The 7,585-nt window shown below is 39.3% G+C and overlaps 1 long non-coding RNA gene across 2 annotated transcripts; it reads left to right on the top strand.

Annotated features, from left to right (window-relative positions):
* Positions 1–3,693: 3,693 nt before the first annotated feature.
* Positions 3,694–7,352, top strand: LOC147335020 (uncharacterized). 2 transcript variants are annotated; one of them, XR_015128501.1, is made up of 5 exons: positions 3,694–3,732; positions 3,854–3,985; positions 4,434–4,469; positions 4,828–5,418; positions 6,032–7,352. It is a non-coding gene; the product is annotated as an uncharacterized LOC147335020 (long non-coding RNA). The 2 variants fall into 2 exon arrangements; XR_015128500.1 differs by having other exon boundaries at positions 3,700–3,985.
* The last annotated feature ends 233 nt before the right edge of the window (positions 7,353–7,585 follow it).

The following is a 7,585-nucleotide window of genomic DNA, read 5'->3' as shown; positions in this document are numbered from 1 at the left end:
TGGACAGCCTTCGGCGCGTCGCTGTGACGTAATCGGTCTACAAATGCGGCCTCAGGAGGATGCAGCCCATGAATTTGGACACGACCTACGTGCTTCGAATATTGTGTGTACTTTTTGTTTTATGCAGTTGTCAGCCAGGCATCTAACTATGAAAAAAATACACTCCAAAAGACCCCGGACTTCTGACAAAACAACCCGGGCTTAAGCCCAGTAATGCTGGGCTTACACTGTGCGATTTTTGGCCCATTTTGAGCCGATTTTTGAGTCGTGCGACCGTTTTGGCGATCGGCCTGATTTTGGCCTTCATCGTGCGTCGTGCATCGTGTAGTATACGTGGGGTAACGAGACGCGATTAACACCTCACGACCAGCTCCCGATCATCAATCGCTTGGTCGTGAGGGTGTCACCGCAGTTTGTCACACTGCGCACGCGCAAACACAAATGTCAGTGAAAAAGACGGCGCAGCACGGCAGTGCAGCGTGTGATCTGGACACAAGCGATGGAGGTACAACTTGTAGAACTTTGGAAAGCTCATCCGAGCCTTTTCGATGTGGCCTCACAAAATTATCACGACCACAACAACCGTGAAAATAGTTGGATTTACATTGCTGCTCAATCACAGCTGCCTGATCAATGTTTTTCATTAGCAATTTAGCAAAGTTGATGATGGCAGTGTGTGTGTCTGTGTGAGTGAAAGACAGAGAGGGAGAGTGAGCGACAGAATTTCTGTTATAACCTTCATTTTATGGACGCACAGTGTGAGCACTCAGGTCGCATCAGAGCATCGGGCCGTATAGTGTGAGACCCTGCATCGTGACCTATGAACTTCTAACCCCTGCGAGTCAATCGTGCAGTTTGAGCAGGAGCTGAATCGCGCGACTGAAAAAATCGCACAGTGTAAGCCCAGCATAAGCCACTCCCACGCTCCGCCCCTGATCTCAATTCATACTTATGTGCGATCTCATTTCCAAATGACAACGATTTAAAAAAAAAAAAAAAAAAGACGAGGACGATTGTACCGCATTTTGATCCGGACGTAATCTGCATGAAAACAAGCACTCACTATTCCTGCTCAACAAATGACAAGGGCGGAGCCTTGTACCACGTGATACAGAAGCTGGCTGCTAAAATTGGCAGGGAAAAAACAACGGAGAGCACGTCAGGGATGACGAGAAAGTGACAGGAGAAAATCCGTCCCAGACAACCACCCAAACATCAATAACGGGAACCTTATACAGCTCTTCCCTATACCCGTCGAACTCCCGCAGGCACAAAGAAATTACGGAGGCTATCACTTATCACCTGACCAAAGATATGGCTCCCATAAACACTGTGCAAAACGAGGCATTTAGGAAAATGACCAACACCCTAGACAAACGCTACACAGTGCCGTCCCGCAACTATTTTTCTATTGTTGCACTACCTGCTCTATACATGCAGTGTCGAGCAACGGTGGAGACGGAATTTAAAGCAGTACAACATTTTGCGGCAACAACAAAACGTGAGACATTTGTTGTTTTTATGTTTATTTATTGTTTTTATGTTCAGTCTAAACTATACGAAATTGATGTGCAGTTAATAAGTGCAATAAATATTTATATTGGAAAAGAAAATCGTGATCTCAATTCTAAGCAAAAAAATCGTAAATCTCATTTAATGCAAAATCGTGCAGCCCTACCACAAAGCAAGGCTGGACTGGGACAAAAAATCGGCCCGGGCATTTTGACTAGAGACCGGCCCACCAGGATAAAGATTGAAAATGTGACGTCATTCAGGGGTAAAACCGCAAAGGATTCTGGGAACTTGTGGCAAGAGGTACTAGCGCACGCAGGCTTTCAATTGAACTCAGTTACACAGCGATAAAAAGAAACACAAAAAATGGCAAGAAGCTGTTGTATTATTAACTGCAACAGCCGGTCGCATGACAGCCACGGAAAGCCGACGGGTAAAGAGATCGTTTTTTTTTTATCAGATTACGTCGTTGAAGAGAAATTTTTTAAACCATGTTTCCGAAGTAAGCCGACGGATGGTCTGGATATACCAAATATAACGTCTCAGAACACTCCAGCTCACAGGTTAGTCTGCTCCAAGCATTCCCACAAAGGTCAGTCTTCTGTTGTAGTTAATACGTCATTTTTCTTAACATAATTGGTGATATAGGTTACAAGCAAGTCTGGCGCTGAACAGAAATTGTTGCACTATGCTCCTTTATTTATTGTGCATAAATAGTGAATTGTCCTGACACAATATTGTGTTTCGCTTCTGTTATTACCATGGTACATTGACAAAAACATACTTTTATTCACAGGATAAAACAGTTGTTTTGTATCACTAATTGTCCAGTACGATTACAGCATACAATATTATTGTCACTGCTACATTTCTGTAATGAACCAGAAATTATTTCCACTACTAATTAATTACCGTTGAGCTCAAAGGTTATATTAATAAACGGTTAACGAATGTGTATTTATGACGACGATTTGTGAGACTGGTAAACGTACCTTTGTTCGTACGATGGTCTTTACTTTCTACACGGTGCATTTCAAGGTCCTCTACCCATCCGCCGGTAAACTGTACCTGGGCTTGTTGCAGTGACCTGAAGTTACTAAACTTCACGAGTGTATGCACTCACTCCAAGAACCGTATAATTATAAATCTGAGCGTGGTGAAAGTTGGGCAGCACGCTAACGTCCTTTGTCCACTCTGTGTGCTCGTAAGGGTATAACCCTTTCACTCCTTTGATTTTTTCCTCGTATCTTTTCTTTGTCTTTTCGTCGAGTCTGTCTTTGTACGGACCGGCATTGTTCTCCTTTTGTTATGTACATTCCTTTTTTGTGCGGCAAAGAAAAAACAAGAAGGTATTGGAACCGGAGAATGAACGTTTTGCAGTGCTGCAAATGCTTGCATTTGATGCCGGTACTTGGATTGTTTTGCCACGAGTTCCCGGCATGCAATGCGCGAAAAATCACGTGATTGCTAAACAAGGGGGCGGGTGCATTCGGCCTCCTCGGCTGTAATTGGTCCAGCCCAGAGTCAATCATGACCAATTGGCCAATCCAACACCTTTCATTATATATACCCTTCCTAAAAATAAAAAAAATCCATCGGCCCATAAAAACAAAAAATCGCCAGCGGCCCACCGGGCAGATGCCCGGTATGGCCAGTCCAGCTATGCCACAAAGTAAAAGATCTCTCAGCAAAATGATGCAACATCTTAGGCACACTATACAAACATTACTGATGAGTCACTCATCAGTAATGTTTGTAGGGTGAGTGTATTTTTAAAACAATTTGTGCAAACTGCACTACAAGATGGAATATTTGCAAAATCATGACTACCTCATGATATTTTGTCTCAGAAATTAACCCTATGAATATGTCAGTACCATTAGGATTAAATTATTGTGTCACCAACATTTTAACGTTAGACATATAATTTTAACAGCCTCTGTGAACTGATGTCCTGGCTTGCTCGAGGCTGCCATTTTCTCTGACAGTTTCAATCAAAATTAGAAATGCTGCTCTGAGACTGAGAGAACTAATAGTGCTGCCTGTTGTGCAGTTAGTTTCCAAAACACGTTATTCATGGTTACATACAATTTTAGACTGATGTGGGCCAAAGCCTAGCATAGCCTGTAACATTATTATGACGGACACATTTTATGAGTAAACTTGAGTTTAAGTGACTAACACACTGAAAAAAAGGGACTGGCCATCTCTTGGATTTATGTAAGCATCTTGCATGTATTTAACACAATTGCCTCATGTTTTAAAGTTAAATGTAACTATATAGTGTAAAAACTACATGATATGCAGAAAGGGTGTATTAAATTGTTCATATCATGTTCAGGTGAAGTAAGTCAATAAGATAGCAACGTTAAATCTCGTGAAACCACGCGTGATTTCATCTCGCGGGCTTTGGATCGTGGTTTAAAAAAGGCATCCATCTCAGTCAAGTCGAGCAGCCAACTCTACGTTTTTGGTATGTCTTGATTTTTTGAATTAATATTTACCATATTTCAGACAAATGTAGTTAAACGTCTAGAGTGTCGCCATGTAACATGCTAAAAAAGAGCCGTTAGCTTATTTGCTGTTTTATCTGTTGTCAAAGAATTGGCGCTTTTTCATTTGAATTTGTCTTTGGCACAAGAGTCGTAATATCACATTAAACCTAATTACGAGGCACTCATAACATAATTTGGTTTTCTGTGTGAATAGATTTGCCAACTGACTCTTCAGTTACATTGTGTATTTACTGCACCGTGGTGTTAGTGAGATTTTGGACATTGAACAGCTTTAGCTAATATCATCAGCGGCATTATGCTAGCTTACATCCCTACCCCTCCTGCCCTCACCTGCTGTCCTTTTGTTTTTGTTTTTGTTTTTGTTGATGCACATTGAGAGACCACATCTATTCTGCATTTCACCAGGAGTCAGCTGATGGATTGTGGGTTCAAGGTGTTATGGTAAGAAAGTATATTCTATTTTCGTTTCTGTAACTTAATTATAATGGGTTTTTTATAATTATTAGGTGCATGCATACTCACCCTATTAATACAACTGAGAAATCCAAAATCTGCCATAGGTTTAACTTATACCTGTATGTATTGCCAGAAAGGTGATTACTGGACTCGCATTAATGCACACTTGAACTGAAATGAGGTTGTAACTTGTGGGTTGTTGGGTTGCAAATCAGAAACAAACATCTTTGGATTTTTTTTAATCCCATAAGATCTGGAAACACAGTTTTTATTCAACAAAACATTACTGATTAACCAAGCACAGTGCCTGCTGTTATTTCAAAATAATTTTATGTCATTTCAGATAAAATGCAGCATTCCAGTGCATCCCAACCATGCCTTTACAGTCAAGGTTTCTGACGGAGCTGAGTTTCTCTCTGACAGTCTGCTGAAAGTGTTTGCAAAGTGATCGGGGGAACAGGGCACAAAGCTAAAGGATGTAGCTGCCATTATGACAGTAAGAACTTTAAAATTCTTTAACTACAAAGTGTATATGTATTGCATTAGGTCAGTAAAATTTTTATGCTACATCCATTGAAACAGTCAACTATTACCTGTGAGTAATGATTCCACTAAAAGGATGCCATAATTTTCGTCATGCATTTACTGGCCCACTGAGAAAAATTTATCTTTTTTTAAAAATAAATGTTCTGGAAACTATATATCCATAAAGTTGATGTCAAACAGGAACTTTTGATATTGCTTTGTAGATGCTGGTGTTGCATGTTGACTGGTTTAAAAAGTCAAGAGTTTTTGTCTGGGATCATTTTCTTCTGTGCTACTGAAAAGTTCACAAATCTCTGTTTTCTTTGTTATAATAGTCAAGGAGTCCCTCATCAAAGTGCTCCGCATCTGTGTGAAAGACAATTGCAACATCTTGGTGCAGGAGTTCATGGTGAGTGTTTTATGAGTAGATTGTGGATTTGCAACCTTTAAAAATGCATTTAGTTATCCACTTGATCCTCATTGGACTGGTTAGGACCAGTAGTCCTCTTTAATAATTTGAAGTTCACATGAGGCCTGGTAGTGAACTCGGCCGCCGGCCCTTGAGGCCCCACCCCCACCCCTGTATTAGGGGTCACATCAGTGTGAAAAAACTTTAAATTTGTCATTCTAATGAACAAAGGAAAATCCCACCAGTATTTACATTAGCTTTTGTTTGAAAAAAAAAAAAAAAAAAAAAAAAAAGACCAACTGACCAACAGCTAACCAAATTGTGGGGCTGAAAGTCTAAATTCTAACATCTTCTGAGTGACATAGCCTGGATTTCTGATGGGCCGGTGTCTTTCTAACAAAAACTAATGTAAAGCATTTGAAATTATTATGTTTTTCACCCTCTCTTAGAAACTCTGTTAGACCATGAATGGCAGCATGGCAGGCCACTCTTTGGCTATAGCTATTTACTATGTTGCTTGCATTGGTTTAAATTACTCTAACATTAGAACTGGTAGATTCAAAAGAGATGAGTTTAAAAAGGAATCTTAAAGAAATGTTTTGTGTTTAACCAGGACTTGCCTGAGGCCACTGCACAGATTGAGAAAACCACAATGAACATCTGTCTCCAGAGATGCGCCAGGCAATGACTTTTCTGATGTTGTTCTTCAAGATCTGGATAACGTGACCTTTGCAGTAGCCATGCTGTTTGGACCTTTTTTATTCCTTCAACATGAGTTACCCATCACAACTCTGCTACACTTTTGAGGTGATTCAATGGGTGGTAATGGAGTTGGATGCAACTCAGCTCTCAAGAAAAGCTCACAACTAAGACAAAACTGCTCCTGCAACGAAGCTCACTGTTATGCATGTGAGGTGACCTGCTCTAGGTGAGAGGACATTTAAATCTCACACTTGTTCTGCTGCATTTTTGAAGCTCAATTCCAGGAACGGATCGCAGGGTTCATTTTTATATACTCTGCAACTGCCATGAGGACGAGCTGTTTTTTTGTTGTTGTTTGTTTTTCCTTTTGCTCTGTACAAGTTCTCTGTTTGTCTGTTTGGCAGCATTTTTCAATTTCTCTTTGTATTTTTTCTTTCTTTTACTAGTGAAGAGATGTAGCGTGAACAGTTATACAGTCTAAATATCCCATATGGGTCGTGTGAAATGGTATTTTCAGTTTCATTCAGTTGAAGTAAAGAACGTTGAATATTTCTAAGTGTGCTGTTTTGAACCAAGATGTCACAGTATGATCAGTGCTGTAATTTTTGACAGTCACTGTATCAATGTTATTTTTGCGTCTCTTGAATAAAGTTTTTGACCTGCAAGTGCTAATTTCTTTAGTTATTGGGGTAAAATGGGTAGTGTTAATAGGAAGGTGTTTGCCAATTCAGTAACCTAATTTAATGTTAATGGAAACTAACATTACCTCAAATTGTTTAGTTATAATTGTTGTTTAACTGAATCTTGATGTTAGAGGCCTTAAATAGAATGTTTTGTATTGTTCTTTCCCAACATTTTTCAAAAGAAACAGTCTAATTTCTTTGCTGCGATTGATTCCAGAGAACACGGAAGAACTGACATTATTTAACTGTTGATTTATATAGATTCAGTAGAGGAGTAATGTCAGTTTAATTCTTTACCTACTGCAGTGAAATTAGACATGTTGTTTTGAAAGGTTACTGGTGGATGCCAGCAACCATCTTGGAAGAGAACAATACAATCTGTTATAAGGCCTCCATTTGAAAATTGTGTATTTGATACTAGAATATAATAGCAAAATGTAATTTGAAGATAACATGTAGTATTTAAGTGACCAAGTAGTATTGGGTAAAAGTTATTGAATCGTGTTGGGATAACGTGAGAAAATTGTGAAGGATTAAAATATTCCAAGAGCTCAAATTACTTTATCAAAACATGTTTAAGTCACATTTTATCAACACAAATTGCACAGGTTTATTGAACATGAATAAATTGTGTTAATTTAACTCAATGGTTTAAGTTGCTGCCAAAGCAAAACATCTGTGTGCAACAAATGTCCACCATTGAATTAAGTAAATCCAACAACATATTTTTTTCAGTGCAGGTTTCTTTGAAAAACACTTTCTTATATTCAGGTTCTTCCTTT

Source organism: Aulonocara sp. 'chitande type north' Nkhata Bay, linkage group LG3 (assembly GCF_057382095.1).
Source record: "Aulonocara sp. 'chitande type north' Nkhata Bay isolate Kocher_YH1m ecotype deep benthic linkage group LG3, A_spYH_male_GT1.1, whole genome shotgun sequence".
Taxonomy (NCBI): Eukaryota; Metazoa; Chordata; class Actinopteri; order Cichliformes; family Cichlidae; genus Aulonocara; species Aulonocara sp. 'chitande type north' Nkhata Bay.
This window is presented reverse-complemented; position numbering and strand designations above follow the sequence as displayed.